The sequence below is a fragment of the Meriones unguiculatus genome, chromosome 20 (assembly GCF_030254825.1).
Source record: "Meriones unguiculatus strain TT.TT164.6M chromosome 20, Bangor_MerUng_6.1, whole genome shotgun sequence".
Classification (NCBI taxonomy): Eukaryota; Metazoa; Chordata; class Mammalia; order Rodentia; family Muridae; genus Meriones; species Meriones unguiculatus.
The window spans coordinates 10,154,420-10,176,381 of NC_083367.1; positions in this window are offsets into that span (position 1 = coordinate 10,154,420).

The window sequence follows — 21,962 nt, forward strand, 5'->3', positions numbered from 1 at the left end:
AACAAATGGTGCTGGTCCAACTGGATGTCTACATGCAGAAAAATGAAAATAGTCCATACTTATCACCCTGTACAAAACTAAAGTCCAAGTGGGTCAAAGACCTCAACATAAAACCAGAAACACTAAACCTGTTAGAAGAAAAAGTGGGGAAGAGCCTTGAACTCATAGGCATAGGAGACAACTTCCTGAACAGAACACCAACAGCACAGGCTATAAGAACAACAATCAATAAATGGGACCTCATGAAACTGAAAAGCTTCTGTAAAGCAAAAGATATTATGGGCTCTTGCTTGCAATTGTTTATGGCAAAATAATAATGAACAAAATATGAACAAATTTTCATTTACTAAACATAGTAAAACCATTTATTTAGATTAGTTGTTAGCCATTTTGAGCTGCTCTGAAGATTAAAGTGTATGGAACAATGTAATACATTATTTAGCTAACTAATTTTCCTCTGTAAACAATAAGCAAATATTTTAACTATCAGTGACCACACAATATATAATAAGATGTGCTGTCCTGAATTAACAAAGTCTGGTAAGAGTAGTAAGTTTATAGAAGACTTTGAAGAGTTTAGCTTTTCAATGTTCAATTAGTTGAATTTGCATAATGATTACATTCAAATAAGCACATGGATAAAAGTAAAAATAACAATAAAACAAACAAAAATACAAACAAAAGGTATAAAACATCAGGAAAACATAGAAATGTGTTTATGATTACTTATATTTGCACAAAAGAATGATCACTAAAGATCAGAAAGAGAAGGAAGGATACAGGAAAAAGGGAGGGAAAGAGATCATGTTTATAGAAAACATACCATCACAGGTTAGACAGCATTACACACAAGTAATTATACATGAAAACATCACTGTGTTTGCTGGACAATAATTTGATTTTCAAAAAGAAAATCAACGTTTGTGTGAACAGTGGTTATTTTATAGCTTTTTATAGCCTATAAAATGTTTAGTATGAATAATTTACAAATCACACTTATATCATCTTATGTCAAATAGGCACTTGGTAAATATTTATCCAGTGATGAATTACAGGTAAACACAGGTTTTACTTCAAAGAGGATAGTAGAACAGTATAATATTATGAAACCTGCCAAGGACTTTATTAATCAGTGTGTCTACCTCACCTTTCAAAAAACATTTCCCCCAAAAACTGCATCAAAGGAACGCACAAATAACATTTATAAGCTTTCATGCTAAAAGTGCAGCATGAAGCAAAACTAGTAATAGATGTAAATTCTAATGAATAACATACAGATTTCTTAATAAAGAAACAACCATGTTTATCTCATATATGGAAACATTGGCTCCAAAATATGAAAACTGCCTATGAATTCCACAGAGATCCATTGAAAAGTTTAATGTGCTTTCTTTCTCTCTGTGGAGTGGGGACAGACAGACCTGAAGTCCCAGGTGTGGGGATGAAGAAGAAAGTGAATCACTGGCTGAGAGGCAGTCACAGGGCAGTAAGGAGGTTAGTTGCGAGCTGGACTGGAAAATGGCATTCCAATTACATTACAAGGGGGACTCTTTTGAGACTGTGGAGGAATCCATTTCATTTCCCATGGAAGAGTAAGATTCAATGTATTTTAAGCCCTCTACACTATCTCTGCTTGAGTCCTCCTGCACACCTGTGTCTAAATTTGTTTCTTTCTCCCTTTTCCACTTACTAAGTTTCTGGTAGCACTGTAACTGTGTGTTTTCTTACTGTGCAGTGCTGCATGTGGTGCAGTCCTGCTTATGATTTATTTCTTTCCAAAATCCACAGTAGGAAAGCAAGAACATGTTCATATACCAGCTTGACATTTTGCTGTATTTAAGCATTTACTAATGTTGCACTTGAAAATCTGTATTTGTCAGCAGTTGGCAATCTCTGGCATCACTGTTATGCATGTCATTGATGCATCATATTTGTTTGATTGATCTGCTTCAAAATTTTCAGGTTTTTCATTAATGAACATTATCCATCTGACAAATTCACAGAACACTTGAGCATGTTAAAACAGCTTATCAGGGCACACTTAGAGGCACTCATGAACTCAGGAGTGTTCACTCTCATTAGGCCTGAAATTCACAGAACAACAACAAAAATTCTAACCTTTCTCTCTCTTTACCCCCCCCCCCCGTGTGTGTGTGAGCTTAACTTCAAAAATCCCCAAAGTCCATAGCAGAATTCCAAAGTTCAAAGTCTGTTTTGAGATTCATTCAATCTCTTACATTAGTATTATTATTATTAATTCACTTTGTATTGTTATGCCCAGTTCATGAACCCCAAGAGACCAGGAATAAATAGACTCCACTGTAAATACATGAGGTTTTTTAATTGTATACATGTTCAAACACGGAACACAGCCTCCTGTAGAAACAAAAGAGGTCAGAGATCTGATGAATATGGCATTTTAACATGTGTAAGCTTATTGTGACAGAGAGTCCCAAAATCCTGGCAGTAGCTCCCTCAAGGTCTCTGAGAAGATTTGGGCAGCACAGATGATTATGACTCCGGATTGTGGTATACCAAACACTGGGCGATACTGCCCCAACTGGCCCACCGCTCGGGCCCAGCCTAAACTGTGGACAAAGCTGTGAATACCTGGAGAGTCATTGTTTCACGTTGTGAGAGGAAAGGTGAGGTTAATCTCTTATGTTCCTCTTTCCACAGAAGTAGTCTCTCATTTTCTGTGCCTGGCTGGACAGCCTCTGTTCAGGATGCCATGAGACCACAGGAGCCAGGGATACTGCCTAGGTGATGGACTAACTAGTCATCCCTGTCATTTTGATTGGCACATGGATTGGTATATTCATTTAGCTATAATTTATCCTTCTCAGGTCTCTGATCACCTTGACGCCTATGCTAAGCTAATGGTAGCTTTGCAGCTAGAAAGCAGACAATTAGATCCACTGTTAGCTCATTGATCAGTTCATTAGCTAACTAGAACTACTAGGTACTAGATCTCTTATTTAGAAAGAAAAACAGGTTTGCCTTGCTCACAGGATTTACGTTAGTTGTCTTTGACTTAAGATAAATAAGTGAATAAAAAATATGGAGCTTATGTAGGGTCTGAGGATATAGGAGTTTAGGTTGTAAAAGTCTAGAGAGTGTTGTCATTTGGTCTGAAAAAAAATAATGTTTCAGGGTTGGTAAATGCAAAAGATTGGAGAGTCTAAGATGATGTTTTAAAATATATGAGTTAAAAAGATACAAAAAATAATTTAAGCATATTAAAAATGGGAGATACTTTAGATTTCTCCCCCCTCTTTGCTACTGTTGTGCTTATGGTATAAAATTTCAGAAGTTCAGAGTTTTGAAATTGATCAGTAGAGTTCTGATAAGTTGATAGAGCACTGAATGCTTATTGTTCAGTCACCAGCTTGAGATTTTAATTTCCTTTGGTTGTCTTCTGGAGATAGACCTAAAGGTGCTTCTTGTCATGTTAAAAACATCTATTTAATGTGTATATCTGACCCAAAATTCATAGCTTTTATTATGGTATTCTTAATATCTGCCATTTCTGGGGTAGACTTTGACACAGCAATATCCTAAACCTATTCCTTCTAGTTACTTTATAAAGAAAAACTTAAGCATCCAGGGTTTAGCACTAAAGCCAGTAATGTATTTTCACCTAACTTTCCAGTGTGAACATGGACATGCAGGCTAAAAGTAGATGCTGAGTGTACAAGAAATGGCCACGCTCCATTGCCTGATTACCAACAGCTATGCCCACAGAAGAAGTGTTAGAGTTCCAGAGTGTGGACACACTTAAGTTGTTTATAAAGGTTATAAAACAACCAGCTAAGTGATACTCATTCAGTGGGATGCAGTTTTACCTGTTACTCTCAGAATGTCATATTAGATTTACTGAATATATATTTCCTTTTGTGTACCCAAGAAAATTCATATGAGTTTTAGGATGTGATCTGGATCTGACATAGCTCAAATGGATCCCAGATGAGTATTTCCCTTGTCTTGGGATTCCTCACTTTTCCCATTTAATAGACAAATTTTAACTTCTGTCTCTAGTATAAATTTGTCTCAGCAGATTTTCACCTGTTTGACTCTGTTCCGGGATCAGCTATGGACTGCAAGCTGAAATCTGGACTTCCTGGAAACTGACATGATTGCTCCCTGCCTCTTCAGGTGGATCAACTAACCAGATGCTTCGGACTGCCCCATTACCCAGCCTTTGACTGGCATTTCAGCCGCCCTAGCCCCTGATGCCAATGGTCCAATGGTCCAATGAAGAAGCTCCAGAAGATGGATCTTCGCCCAAATCCCACCTAGCAGGCTGAAATGCTAAGTCAAAAGGTTGCTGGCTCCCTGGCATTAGCTATTATCTTGGGCATCTGCTTAGCTGAAATGGAAACTAATATTGCAGCAACTGGGCTAAAAGCCTAGAGAGACACTAGAAAAAAGGGATAATAGTTCTTTTTGGCTTACTACCCCTATATCAACCTTGAAGGGACCCCTACTCATTTTGATTTTTATGTTTGGGACTTGTATTTTAAATTGTTTGATGGCTTTCATAAAGAAATAGTTGAGAGCAATATAACTAATGGTACTCAGATCCCATTGTAAAAAGGTAAATCTACAGAATACAAGGTGTCATATTTGGAAGACCCAAGATTGGGTCTTCAAATGATCATGGGAAAGGGGGAAATAAGAGACCAAGCCCTTTATTCAAACACATTTTTTAGCAATTTTCTGTTTTTAGGGGTTTTCTTCATTGTCTAAGCTGGCCTGTCCTGGAACTTACTCCATAAACCAGGCTGGCCTTGAGTTTACAGACATGCCTGCCTCTGTCTATGGAATGCTGGGATTACATGCATGCACCAGTATACCTGGCCCTATGCTTTTTTTAAATTCATTTTCACAAGTTGAAAGCTCAACCTGGTGGGATCTTGCCCTTTATTCTTTTTAACATAACCTTTTCTTTAATCTGTCTATCTCCTTGAACACAGGATTTAGATCAATATCACTTTCTGGCACTCCATTTTCTTCTTTACTGCACATTTTGTACTTTTTCTTTTCCAGTTCCCTTTCTTTTTTTTTTTTTTTCAATGCAGTTTATTCAGGAACCTTGAACAATCCTCGGACCCTGGGGAAAGCCAGCCCACAGCTTAAATAGCCTCTGGGTAGCCAACCCAGGCATGCCACGTGGGCAATGCAGATAGGTCCACATACATGGAAGCAAGCCAGATCCTCAGCCTTAGCCAAATGTGGAATTGTTCGTGACAGAGAGAACTCACCATCTGGAAGGTGGAAGGTGGAAACCAGCTCCTTCTTTAAGGCATAGCATTCCGTAGCTCTCTACAGTTCCCCCTTTTTGTTTTAGACGCATCAGGCAAGAGTAGAGGTCTGATCTCTGATATTAGAAATAAATTGGGACTTTGTACCGATGTTCATTTAGGTGTCATCCACCCAAAGAGCATCAGACCCGTCTGATACCTTTTTCTCAGAGGCGGGACCTGGGGCATCAACCCGCATGCAATCAGACATGCTCTTCTCTGGGTCCAAAGTGGCTGACCCTGAGTGCAGTGCTTAGCCTCGCATCCTGAGCGTATCATTTTAGCTTTTTATGGTATCCAACCATGCTTGGGGAGAATGTCCTGCTTCAATGGCTGTAAAGGCCTGAATGATCATGGCTGCATCACACTGTTGTGAGACTCTAATCTTGCATATATACCATAGGCAAACCAAGGAGACCAACACCAGAAGGCCTGCTAACACTCCCATGCCCGCCCATTCCTTCAGATGATTCATGGCTGCAGCAATCCATGATGATAATCCTGTGGCTAGTCCTGCGTCCACTCTGGTAGAATTTACTGTGAAAATGGCCACTCTCAGCTGCTCCATCGTAGTATCGAATTCTCCATTCCAATTACCTAAAATATAGCTCGACAATTGTTTAGACAGATTTGCAGCACAGGAAAAATTCTCATGTTATATGCTAGTGACTCAAAGTCCAGCATATTTTCATTGACAGCCAAATTGAGCGTTTTGCCATAGGGTATCAATTTGCTCCTGCACGAGGTCAATCCTCTGATTGAACATCATCAAGCTTCCTTTTAGTTGAGCATTAATTCCTTTATGTACAACTAAGGCATGAGCTACATTGGCTAAATGATTATTCAGGGTCTGAGCAGTCTGCCCAGTATGACTCCTGGCTAATGCCGCGGTGGTAGCTCCAACAGCCGCCAATGAGATGGCAGTAACAATGGTGGCTGTAGTTCCAAGATCCCTTTTCTGTCTGAAGAGAGTCATAGCATGAGGGGCATCAACGGGCACAGGCATCCAGCGAGGCATGCGAGTAACCAGGGCATACCTAAATTTACTAGCATTCCAGTATTGGGCAAAAAAGCAAGTATCATTACCACAATTACTTGGCTCTATCTGGCTAATAATGAATAAAAATGGGGGATATAGACAAACAGGTGTGGGCTTATAGGAAATACTATGAGAAGCCTTAACCCCCTCGCTGAAACATCCTGTGTCAGTTCTAGAACTAGCAGTGGTGGTGTCTGAAGTCTGAGTAGGTTCAGGAGACCATTGCCCCCAGGGGCGAGACTTGCTCCATGCCAATTGACTAACTCCATGTTTTCCTCCACTTTTGAAAGTCATTTAAGGTTCTTAAATTATTTTTCCCTTCTTTTTAAAATTTTTCATCAATTATACTTTATTCATTCTGCATCCCCCCATAAGCCCCTCCCTCCTCCTCTCCCAGTCTCACCCTCCCTCCTCCCTCTGCTTGCATACCACTCCCCAAGTCTACTAATAGGGGAGGTTCTCCTCTCCTTTCTGATCTTAGTCTGTCAGTTCACATCAAAAGTGGCTGCATTGTCCTCTACTATGGCCTGGTAAGGCTGCTCCCCCTCCAAAGGGAGGTGATCAAAGAGCAGGCCAATCAGATTATGTCAGAGGCAGTCCCTCTTCACATTACTATGTAACCCAATTGGACTCTGAACTGCCCTGGGCTACATCTGTGCAGGGGTTCTGGGTTATCTCCATGAATAGTCCTTGGTTGGAGTATGAGTCTCTGGGAAATTCCCTGTGTTCAAATTTTCTTGTTCTGTTGCTCTCCTTGTGGAGACCCTGTCCTCTCCAGCTCTTACTATTTCCCAGTTCTTACCTAAAATTCTGTTCACCTGCCCAACAGTTGCCCATCAGGCTCAGCATCTGCTTTGATAGTCTGTAGGGCAGAAGCTTTCAGAGGCCCTCTGTTGTAGGTTCCTAGGTTGTTTCCTGTTTTCTTCTTCTTCTGATGTCCATCCTCTTTGCCTTTCCGGATGGGGATTGGACATTTTTGTTAGGGTCCTCTCTCTTGCTTAGTTTCTTTAGATGCACAGGTTTTAGTGGGTTTGTCCTATGTTGTATGTCTATATGAGTGAGTATACACAATGTGTGTCTTTTTGCTTCTGGGACAACTCACTCAGGATGATCATTTCCAGATCCCACCATTTACCTGCGAATTTCATGATTTCCTTATTTTTCATTGCTGAGTAATATTCCACTGTGTAGATGTACCACAATTTCTGCATCCATTCTTCAGTTGAGGGGCATCTGGGTTGTTTCCAGCTTCTGGCTATTACAAATAAAGCTGCTACAAACATGGTTGAGCAAAAGTCCTTTTTGTGTACTTGAGCCTCTTTTGGATATATGCCCAGTAGTGGTATGGCTGGATTTTGAGGATGCGCTATTCCTAGTTGTCTGAGAAAGCGCCAGATTGATTTCCAGAGTGGTTGTACAAGTTTACATTCCCACCAGCAGTGGAGATGGGTTCCCCTTTCTCCACAACCTCTCCAGCATGTGTTGTCACTTGAGTTTTTGATCGGGGCCATTCTCATGGGGGTAAGGTAAAATCTCAGGGTTGTTTTGAATTGCATTTCCCTAATGGCTAGTGAGGTTGAGCATTTCTTTAAGTGCTTCTCTGCCATTCGGTATTCCTCTACAGAGAATGCTCTGTTTAGCTCTGTTCCCCATTTTTTAAGTGGATTACTTTGTTTGCTGCTTTTCAGCTTCTTTAGTTCTTTATATATACTGGATATGAGTCCTCTGTCAGATAAAGGGTTGGTGAAGATTCTTTCCCAATCTTCAGGTGGTCGCTTTGTTTTGATGATGGTGTCCTTTGCTTTACAGAAGCTTTTCAGTTTCATGAGGTCCCATTTATTGACTGTTGCTCTTAGAGCCTGTGCTGTTGGTGTTCTGTTCAGGAAGTTTTCCCCTGTACCAATGAGTTCTAGGGTATTTCCCACTTTTTTTTCAAGCCAATTTAATGTGTCTGGTTTTATGTTGAGGTCTTTGATCCACTTGGACTTCAGTTTTGTGCAGGGTGACAAGTATGGATCTATTTTCATTTTTCTACATGTAGACATCCAGTTGGACCAGCACCATTTGTTGAAGATGCTATCTTTTTTCCATTGTATGGTTTTGGCGTCTTTGTCAAAGATCAGGTGTCCATAAGTGTGTGGGTTTATTTCTGGGTCCTCTGTTTAGTTCCATTGATCCACCATTCTGTTTCTATGCCAGTACCATGCAGTTTTTAAAACTGTTGCTCTATAGTACAACTTAAGATCAGGGATGGAGATACCTCCAGAAGATCTTTTATTGTAGAGGATTGTTTTAGCAATTCTAGGTTTCTTGTTATTCCATATGAAGTTGAGAATTTTTCTTTCCAGGTCTGTAAAGAATTGTGTTGGTAATTTGATGGGAATTGCATTGAATCTGTAGATTGCTTTTGGTAAGATGGCCATTTTTACTATGTTAATCTTGCCAAGCCTTGAGCATGGGAGATCCTTCCATCTTCTCATATCTTCTTCTAATTCTTTCTTCAGAGATTTGAAATTTTTTTCATACAAGTCTTTGACTTCCTTGGTTAGGGTTACTCCGAGGTACCTTATGTCATTTGTGGCTATTGTGAAGGGTGTTGTTTCCCTAATTTCTTTCTCAGCTCTTTTGTCTTTTGTATACAGGAGGGCTACTGGTTTTTTTGAGTTAATTTTGTATCCGGCCACTTTGCTGAAGGTGTTTATCAGCTGTAGGAGTTCCCTGGTAGAGTTTTCTGGGTCACTCACGTATACTATCATATCATCTGCAAATAGTGATAATTTGACTTCTTCCTTTCCAATTTGTATCCCCTTGATCTCCTTCAACTGTCTTATTGCTCTAGCAAGGACTTCCAGCACTATGTTGAAGAGATATGGAGAGAGTGGGCAGCCTTGTCTTGTCCCTGATTTCAGTGGGGTTGCTTTAAGTTTCTCTCCGTTCAGTTTGATGTTGGCTATAGGCTTGCTGTATATCGCCTTTACTATGTTTAGATATGTGCCTTGTATCCCTGATCTCTCCAATACTTTGAACATGAATGGATGTTGGATTTTGTCAAAGGCTTTTTCAGCATCTAGGGAGATTATCATGTGGTTTTTTTTCTTTCAATTTGTTAATATGGTGGATCACATTGATGGATTTCCGTATATTGAACCACCCCTGCATACCTGGGATGAAGCCTACCTTGTCATAGTGGAAAATGCCTTGATGTGTTCTTGGATTCGGTTTGCAAGTATTTTATTAAGTATTTTTGCATCAATGTTCATAAGGGAGATTGGCTGGAAATTCTCTTTCTTTGTTGAGTCTTTGTGAGGTTTAGGTACCAAGGTGACTGTGTCTTCATAGAATGAATTTGGTAATATTCCTTCTGTTTCTATTTTGTGGAATAGTTTAAAGAGAATTGGTGTTAGCTCTTCTTTGAAGGTCTGGTAGAATTCTGCGCTGAAGCCATCTGGTCCTGGGCTTTTTTTGGATGGGAGACTTTTGATGACCGCTTCTATTGCTTTGGGGGATATAGGACTATTTAGTTGATTTACCTGGTCCTGATTCAGCTTTGGTAAGTCATATCGATCAAGAAAATTGTCCATTTCATTTAGATTTTCAAATTTTGTGGCATATAGACTTTTGAAGTAAGTCCTAATGATTGTTTGGATTTCCTCAGTGTCTGTAGTTATATCCCCCTTTTCATTTCTGATTTTGTTGATTTGGGTGGTGTCTCTCTGCCTTTTAGTTAGCCTGGCTAAGGGTTTGTCGATCTTGTTGATTTTCTCAAAGAGCCAGCTCTTGGTTTCATTGATTCTTTGAATTGTTTTATTTGTTTCCAATTGATTGATTTCAGCCCTGAGTTTGATTATTTCCAGCCGTCTACTCCTTCTTGGTGTGTCTGCTTCTTGTTTTTCTAGGGTTTTTAAGTGAGCCATTAGGGTGCTTGAATGAGCTGTCTCGAATTTCTTCTTGAAGGCACTTAGTGCTATGAACTTTCCTCTTAGCACTGCTTTCATTGTGTCCCACAAGTTTGGGTATGTTGTGTCTTCATTTTCATTGATTTCTAGAAAGACTTTAATTTCTTTCTTTATTTTTTCCCTGACCCAGCTGTCATTTATTAACAAGTTGTTCAGTTTCCATGTGTGCATAGGCTTTTTGTTATTTCTGTTATTGTTGAGGTCCAGCTTTATTCCATGGTGATCAGACAAGATTCATGGGATTATTTCAATCTTCTTGTATCTGTTGAGGCTTATTTTGTGACCCACTATATGGTCTATTTTGGAGAAGGTTCCATGAGGTGCTGAGAAGAAGGTAAATTCTTTTGTGTTTGGGTGTAAAGTTCTGTAAATGTCTGTTAGGTCCATTTGATTCATGACCTCTGTCAGAGACATTGTTTCTTTGTTTAATTTCTGTTTTGTTGACCTGTCCTTTGTTGAGAGTGGGGTGTTGAAGTCTCCCACTATTAATGTGTGTGGATCTATATGTGCTTTAAATTTTATCAATGTTTCTTTCACAAATGTGGGTGCCCTTGTATTTGGGGCATAGATGTTCAGGATTGTGATGTCTTCCTGGTGGAATTTTCCCTTGATGAGTATGAAGTGTCCTTCCCCATCTCTTTTGATTAATTTTTTTTGAAAGTCTATTTTATCAGATATTAGAATGGCTACTCCTGCTTGCTTCTTGGGTCCGTTTGCTTAGAAAGTCGTCTTCCAACCCTTTACTCTCAGGTAATGTCTATCTTTGTGTCTTAGGTGTGTTTCTTGTATGCAACATATTGCTGGGTTTTGTTTATGTATCCATTCTGTTAATCTGTGTCTTTTTTTTTGGAGAGTTGAGTCCATTGATGTTGAGAGAGATTAATGACCAGTGGCTGTTAGATCTCTTGATTTTGATGTTGGCTGTGGTCATCAGGTTGTGTGCTTGGTTGCTTTTTGTTTTACTGAAGTGAGGTTATTTATTTCCTGTGTTTTCTTGAATGTAGCTAGCTTTCTTGGGTTGTATTTTCCCTTCCAGTGTCTTCTGTAATGCTGGATTTGTTTGTAGGTATTGTTGAAATTCGTTTTTGTCATTGAATATCTTGTTTTCTCCATCTATGAGGACTGAGAGTTTTGCGGGGTATAGTAGCCTGGGCTGACATCTGTGTTCTCTTAGGGTCTGCATGATATCCGTCCAGGCCCTTCTGGCTTTCATAGTCTCTGTTGAAAAGTCAGGTGTGATTCTAATGGGTTTGCCATTATATGTTACTTGGCCTTTTTCCCTTGCAGCTTTTAGTATTTTTTCTTTGTTCTGTATACTTACTGTTTTGATTATTATGTGGCGGGAGGATTTTCTTTTCTGGTCAAATTTGTTGGGTGTTCTGTAGGCCTCACGTATTCTAATTGGCCTCTCCTTTAACTTGGGGAAATTTTCTTCAATGATTTTGTTGAAAATATTTTCTGGGCCTTGGAGAAGGGAGTCTTCTTTTTCCTCTATACCTATTATTCTTAGGTTTTGTCTTTTCATATTGTCTTGCATTTCTTGCACGGTCTGTGTCAGGAATTTTTCGGATTTAACATTTTCTTTGACAGATACATCGATTTCTTCCATTGTATCTTCTACACCTGAGATTCTTCCATCTCTTGTAGTCTGTTGGTTATGCTTACCTCTGTAGTTCCTGTTTTCTTCCCTAAATTCTTCCTTTCCATTATTTCTTCCATTTGTGTTTTCTTTAATTTTTCCAATTCTATCTTCAGGTCTTGAGTTGTTTTGTTTACTTCCTTCACCTGTCTGATTGTACTTTCCTGTTTTTCTTTTAGTTCCTTCAACTCTGTTTCTATCATTTCATTCAGTGTTTTAAGCATTTCCTTTCTAAAGGCCATAAACTGTTTGGCTGCAGCTTCCTCTATTTCTTTCTGGATGGCAATATTCTGTTTGAGTTTATCTTCCTCTATGTCTTTACGAATCTTATTTGTTTCCTCTGTTATCATCTTCATGAGCATAGTTGTTAGGTCATCTTCTTGGATTTCAGTTATGGTGGGGTGTCCAGGGCTACTTGCCCTGGGTAACTGGGTTCTGGAGATGCCATATTGCTCTGTCTTTTGTTGCTTGAACTTTTACGCTGGCCTCTACCCATTGTGTTATCTTAGGTGTTTGGGGTTATATTCTGGTGGTTCCTGGGGATCCTGTGGTGGAGAGAATCCCCTTTGCAGAAAGCTGGTTTTTCCTGAAGGATGTCTTCTCGGCTTTTTGTGTATAGTCCCTGGATGGCTGGTGTTTTTTCAGGAGTTGTTCACCTCAGGAATATAGACCTGAGTGGTAACTGTGGTCTTTGTTAGTCAAGAGGGTTCTCCTCTCACCCAGGGAAGTCCTGAGTGAACTGAGGGCAGCTGCCCTGTTTCTGTGTTTCTTGTTGTAAATTTAATGATCAGCTGCTGTGACCCAGTTGGACATCAGGTGCGCCTCAACTGTTTGTGCCTGTGCCTGGAGCACAGCTGAGTGCTGGCGCCTCGGCCCCACTAGACTGCTAGACTTTTTCTAGGGAAGGATTGGGTGATTTAGGGCAGTACAGTTTCCTTCCTTCCCTGTGGATTCTCTGGAGACACGGACTCCCAGTGTCTTTTTTTGCCCTGGTGCACACTGCTCAGTGTCGGCCAGCTGGCTGGCCACAGAAGCTGCCTGTGCCTGGAGCACAGCTGTGTGATGGCGGCTCAGTCTCTGCCAGCTGTCTGGTGTGCAGAAACTGCCTGTGTCTGCCTTTGCGGCTTTTGGGAGCCTGAGTGCCTCCCTAAGCTGGGTAATTTTCCGGGGACCTTTTCAGGTTGGGGGTGAGCTGAGTGCTCTGAGATCAGACCCTCCGTTTTTATTTCCGGCGACGAATCAGGCACGCAGGCAGGCAGGGCTCTGTGCCGGAACCTGGGTCCCCGGTTCTGGCTCCCGGCTGGCTCCTGTGGTGCCCGTGGAACCCGCCCGAGTCTTTTCCAGGGGATGTCTGGGTGACCTAAGGCCGGTCCCAATCGTTTCCTGTACCCTGGGGTTATCTCTCGACTGAAAATTCCAGTCTCTGATAGTGTGGTGTACATGGTTCAGTCTGGGACCGTGACCAGAGACACTGGTTTGTGGCTCTGGGCTGGGGCTGGGGCTGGTGGCCAGCAGCCAAGCCTCTGGCGGAACCGGGATCTCTTCCGTGGTTTAGCCGGGTGAGTTAAAAGCTGATTGAATCCCCCACCGTGGGGTATCCTCTCACCTGGGAAACACAATGACTGTGTTTTATGGCCGAGAGTTCTGATTGCTGGTCACTGTGCTGATCCTGCTGTGCTGCTGCTCAGAATGAGAGTCCTCCCAGCACCGCCATCTTGCCGCCCCCCCCTTTCTTATTATATATAAATCTTTGTAAGAGTGACCACCAATAGCCACATGACTGAGTAAATGCTAAGCTTTTTTTAAAGTTTCTTCTGCCAAGAAAACTAACCACAAACTCTTCAATTTAGCCTCAGACAGACTTTTTTGAACAAGGACAAAAATCTGCTACAATCTTTGCCAAAATATCACAAGAACAATCTCTATGCCACAGACTAGCATTCTTCTCTAAAACTTCCTGAACTGAGTCCTCACACTTCAAATCACCTTCAGCACCATTGTCTTCCAGGCTCCTGCAAGGTTGTCCCATTAAGCCACACTAAAGTTTTTAACTGCTTTTCTAATCCAAAATCCAAAAGTCCACATTCTTCTAAACAAAAGCCTGGTCAAGCCCATCACAGCAATGCCCCAGTTCCTGGTGTCAATTTCTGTCTTATTTGAGGCTTTAATTGCTGTAAAGAGACACCATGACCATGGCAACTCTTATAAAGGAGAACAATTAATTGAGACTCATTTAGAGTTTTAGAGGTTTAATCTATTTTTGCCATGGCAGGAAGCATGGTGGCATGTAGGCAGACAATTTGCTGGAGAGATAACTGAGAATTACTGGCCAGGCTTGAACTTCTGAGACCTCACGGCTTGGTGGCACAGTTCCTCCACACAAAGCAATGCCTACTCCAACAAGGTTATACCTCCTAATAGTGTACTCCCTATAGTCCTATGGGGAATATTTCATTGAAAGTTTTGTTTTCTGAATCTTGAATGTTTGTGTTAATTGAATCTAGGCATTCTACAGTGAGTGTATTATTATTATTATTATTATTATTATTATTATTAATTACAATTTATTCACTTTGTATTCTGGCTGTAGCCCCCTCCCTCATCTCCTCCCTGTCCCACCCTTTCTTTCTCTTCCTCCCCAATGCTCCTCCCCTAGCCCACTGATAGGGAAGGTGTTCCTCTTCTACTATCTGATCCTAACCTATCAGGTCTCATCAAGACTCTCTGGATCTTCTTTCTCTGTGGCCTATTTAGGCCAACCTGCCTGGCAGAGGTGATTAAAAAAACAGGCAACAGAGTTCATGCCAGAGACTGCTTCTGTTCCCCCATGGAGACTGAGCTCTCAGGGGCTACATCTGAGCAAGGAGTCAAAGTCCTCTCTATCCATGGTCCTTGGTTGATTCATCAGTTTCTGTAGGCCCAAGGGGGCCTGTCTTCTTGTGTTTGTCTTCTTGTGGAGCTCCTAAACCCTCCAAGTCTTTCTATCTCTTTTTCTCTTACATAAGAGTCCCTGCACTCTTCCCAAAATTTGGCTATGAGTCTTAGCATTTGCTTCTCTATCCTGCAGCGTAGAGCTTTTCAGAGGCCCTCTGTGATAGGCTGCTGTCCTATTCCCTGTCTTCTCCTGCCTCTGATGTCTATCCTGTTGGCCCTTCTGAAAGAGGACAATTACCAAATATTAATGTCACCATTTAAATTATCCATCTTCTACCCTTTCATGGTGTATTCCAATGTCTTCTAACATTTGAGAAAGTAGAGTTGATTTCTCTTTGCAACTATGAAAGATCCTCTACTAAACAAGGCCATTTTTTAAGGATGCTCATTTTAAAGATATGGGAAGATTCTGCCTTTTTAATACCTGTGAACTCTGCCTTCTAATAGTGTACCCATTGATACCACTCAGACATTGACTTCTACAGCAAAAAATGTGAATCCTGGTCTAGGAGGAAAAGGTAGATCAAAATTTCTGCTGTACATAACATGATGAACCTGAGTGTTGTCCCAGCACATATGTGAAAGTCAGGTGTAGTGGTGAACACCTTTAAATTCAGCACTAGGAAAACACACACATACACACTCATAAAATAAACAAACAAACAAGATCCTAAAAACACAAAAAAGAAAAAAAAAACTTATTTATATTTTTTTCAGAAGAACTTTTAATTCACATTAAAATGAAAACCGATGAAGTCTTTGCCAAACAAGGTGGGATTAATTCAGTGTGCTTTGTTTCATCTAAGGAAATTTCCATTCTCACAATGGGCAGTAATCTTCATTTATCAAATATTAATATACTTTATCTGTTTTTACTTTAACTAGGTTATAATAAAGTAAAAATAAATGTATGTGGATCAACAAAACAAGTTACCACACTAAAACAATCATATCACTATGATAGTTTCTTAACAGTTTCCCAGTAACTGTATACAAGTTTTAGTTAACCTCCATTTCCCACAAGATCCACACTTTTTTTTCTTTTTTTAAATTTATTGTTTATTTTCTTTTTAAAAAATTCTTTATTAATTACACTTTGTTCACTTTGTATCCCCCCTGTGGTTCCCTCCCTCCCCCATCCCAATCCCTCCCTTCCTCTACCCTCTGAATGCATGCCCCTCCCCAAGTCCACTGATAGGGGAGGACTTTTTTTCCTTCCTTCTGATCCTAGTCAATTAGGTCTCATCAGGAGTGGCTGCCTTGTCTTTTTCTGTGGGCTGGATGTGGGCTGGAGAGATGGCGCAGCCTTTAAAGGCTAGGCTCGCAACCAAAACTATAAGATCCATACTTCCAAAGTCCACGGTTTACTTTTAGCCTTAGAGTTAGCTCAGGGTAACTTAGAGTTAGCTCAGTTATCTCCATCCATATGTAAAGCTTGGGGAAAAAACAACAACACTGTGTTTATTGTCCCAAGTGGAGTTAAACAGTATAACAAACTGTTGGTGGTTGGTCTGATGCTTGTATTTTGATGCTAATTATAGGCCCTCAAGATCTGGTTACTGCCTGGATAAACCTATTCTTGTTTTGTAAACCTGCCCAAGACACTATATATGATTGGTTGATTAAAGGCTTAAAGCCTGTGCAGGACAGAATGTGGTACGCATGGCTAAGGGCTTTGAGTTCAAAGGAATCATGAGAAACAAACAGACAGGAAAAGAGGAGGCAGGAGGTTGCATCCATGATAAATTAGTGTGGAAAAGGAACCACATGGGCAGAGAGGAAAGGCTTCAAGGATGGAGTGAATGGAAAAAACACCAAGATGAAAAATATAAGCAAGTATGTTGTCATTATGGGTGGAAGGTAGCCCAGATAGGAGTGGTTAAGGCAGATGGATTTGAATGGGGCAGGGAGATGGATGGTGAGGTTATTGAGGCAATGTAGGTAGAATAACTGCCCAGCCCAAGGTAAATAGGTAAATATAAAATCTAGCAGGTATCTGTGTCTTATTTGATCGTGATAGCAGGTTAAATAATAGCACCATGATAATCATAGGGCAAATAATGAACATTACACAGCCCAACACTCACTTTTATTTGCAACAACATATACCCTTGTAGATAAATGAAATAGTTGCTATAATTACTCTTTGATAATATACAAAGTCAACATTTTTATAAAACTTTTTATGTAATATTATATGCCACATTTGTTATAACAGAAAATTAAGAAATTATAAACATTTTTTCTAACTTCTCTTTGAGTATCTGAGAATTTTAAAGACAATGTATATAGACTATCACTTAACTACCATTAAATTGATGAAGACTACCATCATTTTAGTGTAGGAATGATGAACAATAAAAATACCATAGAAAGCCTGACACGGATTTGAGAGAAAGGTAAAGAGACAGAGACATAGGCAAAGACAGAGAGACAGATTGCTTTTATCTGATTCCAGGAGTAATGTAAAGGTTGCTCAAAGCCAATTTCCTGATATGTGTGAAAGTTGTTAATTCAGAGTAGCAGATATAATGAGGAACACTTGTTTACAAATTTCTTTGATCTCTGAAGGGCATGCCTGGCCTTATTTTTCTAGGATGGGATCTGGTCTTAACACACTAGGTCCATTAGCCAACAACTTGCATGTCTCTAATCTCTATATTTTTATATTCACCTGTAGGGAAAAACAATTACATATATATAATTTTGATAAAATTTTAACATATTTGGAGAGAAAGAACTATAGAAAACCAAGATAGGATTAAAAGTTAAAATTGGCAGGAGAGAAATGGAATCTGGAAGCCAAAGCGTTGTTCCAGTTGAGGGTCAGGTTGGTGTGGCCACTCTGTACCAGGACTAGGCAGAAGGATCAGGAGGTACCAGTGGTCTGATGACAGTGTGAACCTGGTGGTGAAGACTGTATGCCTATGTAGAGTTTCTTTGAATGACATCTTTACTTTTGGCAGGCACCATTTCTTAAGAGCCCACTGTAATTTACCATCCATACTTGTCCACTTACAAAGCTAAGGAAGTAGTACTTGTTGTTCCAAAAAGGTTTCTGGGAAGTTAAACCATCATTCCTGTCATAAAAGCTAAGAGCACTGATTTAAATTCTTTGGTGTGCAACTTAATTACCTTTTTAATTGGGATAAAGTGTCTTTTCACCCTCTTCTATTTGAATACTGCCACCCCTGCTTTCAGGGGCCAAGCGATAAACACACTGCAGTGAATTCCTCTCCCCCATGTCTCTTTCCCCACTGAGCCAGCTGCTCCTGTGAGTTCAACTGTCAGTGTGAGTCCTGGGCAGATGCTCCAGGGGTTCTCTAATAACAGGGAGGGGGAATCATGGCTTCTCATTGCTGAGGTTGACAGCTGAACACAGCTCAGGGGAACTGGATGTGCAAGAAGAACAAAGAACAGGGTAGTCTCATGTTTTTAGATGCTGGAATAACTGCTATGGAAGATCCATGATGCTGTCAGTTTAGGTAAATAAGCTGAGGGGCAGTAAGTGTGTCTGTCGGTGTGAGAAAACCCGATCAATTTTTAAGTCTGAGTTTGGGTTGCTAGCCAGATCTGGGCTATTGTGCCATCTTTGCAATAACTGTGCAATAACAATACACCCCAGTATCTTTTAAAATATAAGTGCTCTTAAACTAATTGTATGTAAGAAAGCACACATCTTTTAGAATGACACATAGACACACAAACACATACATACACAGAAAACAGGTATTGGTTTTACTTCTGCATCTGCTTCAGATGCAGAAGTAAAGATGTGGATTTATTTATAACTCTTCTTTCATGAAAATAAAAAAAAAAGCAATCATGATGCAAAGAGTTGGAAGTCAATTGTGTCTGTTGGAACTTAGAAGTAGGAGGCATATATAACTAAGGCTGAGAACCAGCCAAGAGCTAAACTTTCCCCCAGGAAAAAAACTACTCAGCTGAGAAAGATTCTGAAAGAAGCTAATGGCTTCTAGAATTATAAAACATCTAGGAAAAAGAATCCTCACAGACATTTCTAAACTATTTTTACTTGTGGTAATACATATAATCCAAAATGTATGGGATTACCCATTGCTAAGGATAAAATTCTGAGTTAGCATATATCTATGTACAAGGATATTAATAGCTCTCTTTAGATCCCCTTAATTTTGCAGTAATTCCTTACCCCTTGACCATTCTATTTTCTGACTGTATGAATTATACTACCTCAGTATCTTGTATCAGAGGAATTTTTTAGTCCTTATTGTTTGGTTGCCTTGTCTTATTTAAGATGTACTGACTATTCATCCACAGTGTGATATGAGTCACAGTTTTGGGGTACATAATGTATATATGCCAGTTTACTTTAGCTGGTGCTAGACACTTGAATTGCTTCTAATTTTGTGAGCAAAGAAAATACAAAAATCGCTCAGAGACACACATTTCATTTTCTTAGTGAGCTTTTAATGGAATGTCTCTGTCATTTAACTGTAAAAAAACAAAAACAAGCAAAACAAAACTAAGAAACCACCATATTCTTTTTCATATTAACACCATAGTACATCATTCCTACAAGAAGCAGGGGTTTTTGTTTCTCTAAACTCTTGCCAATACCTGTTTTCTGTGTATGTATGTGTTTGTGTGTGTATGTGTCATTCTAAAAGATGTGTGCTTTCTTACATACAATTAGTTTAAGAGCACTTATATTTTAAAAGATACTGGGGTGTATTGTTATTTGCACAGTTATTGCAAAGATGGCACAATAGCTCAGATCTGGCTAGCAACCCAAACTCAGACTTAAAAATTGATCAGGTTGTATTTTGTTTCAAAAGTCAGTTAATAATGCACCCAACCTTTTGAAACTATCCTTTAGCCTAACCAAGTCCCACAACACACATGTTTGTAGACCATGACCCTGACCCCATTAACATTCCTTCCCTAATAAGGAAATTATGTACATGAAAACATTTAAAACGTATATATTAAATATAAGTGAGTATTGCATTTGACAACATTCCAATACAAGTGAGTAGAGAAAAACGAGTAGAAATGGTGTTACAAAGGATTCAATAGAATTTGAGAGTTTTGTGTGTAGCAGGTAAGATTGGTTATAGAGTGTTCGCAAGAAAGGAGAATTTACTATAACATGGAAATTTAAACACCACCAAGTAAACAGAAAATATATACCATATATTTTATAGTATATAGAATATAAAATATAGTATATATTTTCTAAAATATAAAAATTTTTATATACTATATATAAAAATCTTCATGTTTGTTATTGTTCTCAATAATATTTATGTATAAGAACAGGTGTGTGTATGTTTGTGTGTGTGTGCATTCAAATGTCATTATCAGATTTTGAGACTCATCTATTTCAACCAATAATAATTAATGCAGGTAGTGAGGAAGTTATGGAGGATAGGAAAGAAAAGATCTGCTCCCTGGAGTTCACTCTACAAAATGAAGTATTCAACCAGCAGCAAACAGCATCACGGCTACTGGTTAAGGTAAGTTAAAGCTTCTGATTGGTGACCAACAGGGCAAAAGTGGCCAGAAGATGGTCAGTTTGTTTTGGAATAAAATAAAATAAAATAAAAACTTAAATTTTGAAAATCCTTTCAAAGATATGTAAATTCTTGTCTTGTATAGAAAACTGAAAAAAAAAAAGTAACTGAATTCAGCTAGCACAGACAACAGGAAAGTTTCTAAATTAATGTAAATGAAATCATTTTATAATTAAAATCCTCTGTAGCTTCGGAAAAAAAGATTCTGTAAATCGGAACTGTTAATTCCTGAGAGATTATGAAAGCTAGAACAGGATGGACTGCTAAGGTGGGTAAATTACATGGAAATCGTGGCACATGCCTATAATTAGGAGCAGAGAGGTTTGTGAGTCCAAGACACAAAGGTGTTACACAGCAAGATCCCTTTTAGATTTACCTAAATTTATACATTTATTACAATTTATTCATTTTGTATCCCTGCTGCAGCCCTTCCCTCATCTCCTCTCAGTCCCACCCACCCTCCCGCTTTTCCCCCATCACATTTCCCTAGTCTGATAGAGGAGGACCTCTTTCCCTTCTACCTGACCCTAGCTTATCATGTCTCTTTTAGGGCTGGCTGTATCATCTTTCTCTGTGGCCTGGCAAGGCTCCAGGGGGAGGTGATCAGAGAGCAGGTCACTGAGTTCATGTCACAGACAGTCCCTCTACCCCTTACTAGGCACCTACTTGGAAACTGAGCAGCAAATGGGCTTCCTTTGAACAGGAGGTTTAGGTCCCCTCCATGCATGGTCTTTAGTTGGAGTATCAGTCTCTGCACGCAATCCTGGGCCAGATATTTGGGCTCTGTTGTTCTCCTTGTGGAGTTCTTGTCCCTTCCAGGTCTTTCTATCTCCCTCTTCATCCATAAAGATTCCGACACTCTGCCGAAGTTTGGCTGTGAGTCTCACTATCTCCTTCGATACTCTGGTGGGTACAGTCTTTCAGAGGTCCTCTGTGGAAGGCTCCTTAGGAGTAAGAAAAGAAAGAAGAAGAGGAACGAATAGAAAGACAGAGAAGAAGAAAAAAAGAACTGTCAAAGATGGTCAGCTATAAACATGAGAAAGTTTAAGCCCAAACGCATATAATTTCTTTTGTTCTCCATAATTTCCAAATATATCAGCAAACAGATATTCATCTTTACTTTTAAATGGGAAGTATTATTTAGAATTGTACAATGAATCGATTCCTATTTGGTTAATACATATGTTAAAGAAAATTTGCTAATTATTGAACGATCTCAGTATTCATTTGACAGTAATAACAACACTGTTTAGAAAGCTATTTTGTCTCTCCTGAGACTTACCCCTTCTAGAGGAGGCGAGGGATAGAGGACTGGATGGGGCAACAGATATCACTTGAGTTGTGGCAGGAGCTAGAAGCACACTGAGTGCCAATCATTCATAGGTACGCAGAGGTATTCCAAACTTGTCTGTTCGGTGATAACAAAATCTAATTACCTTAAATTGGAAATTATAGGTGTCCTCAGTGACTCTTTTGGAGGATGAATTTTAGATTGCAGGAAAAAAAATTGAATTTACCACTCACCAAGAAAATAAC